Raw genomic sequence first — 522 nt, 5'->3', positions numbered from 1 at the left:
CAATTTGAGTTACCTCCACAGGTTCCCGCCGATACCGACACTGTGTTCTGTCGTCAGCAGAACCGCGCAGGTCCTCCGGGGCTGAACTCACGCTACCGTCGTGCTCGTGGGTGGTAGACTCGACCATGGTTTAATGTTGTTTTGCGTCCTCCCTTTACCCTAAAAATTTACGGCCCGTAGACACAACGTGCACACGACAAATGACGATACACGGCTACGACAGACCAGAGACTTCCTTAGGCACGTGGCTGAGTAATTACACGACTCGGCCTCCCCGGTTTTTTTTGCTTGTGCCCGCGGCACTAGTGCGAAGTCTGCGTCTGGGGATGTTCTTCCTCGTCCCGCAGGGGTCCGAGGGGGCTGCGGACGCTACGCGCAGCGCGGGGGTCTTGGTCGCAGGGGTTGGCTCAGTGGCGTGGATTAGTCCCCAGAGGGATGTGCTGGGTGTGGTCTGCGTTGATTTCTTGTGCGGTGAGTGTTCTGAGGTCGATCGGTGAGTGTGTGACCTTGAGGACCTCGGAC

Source organism: Gregarina niphandrodes (assembly GCF_000223845.1).
Source record: "Gregarina niphandrodes unplaced genomic scaffold scaffold00067, whole genome shotgun sequence".
Taxonomy (NCBI): Eukaryota; Apicomplexa; class Conoidasida; order Eugregarinorida; family Gregarinidae; genus Gregarina; species Gregarina niphandrodes.
Note: the sequence above shows the minus strand (reverse complement) of the source record.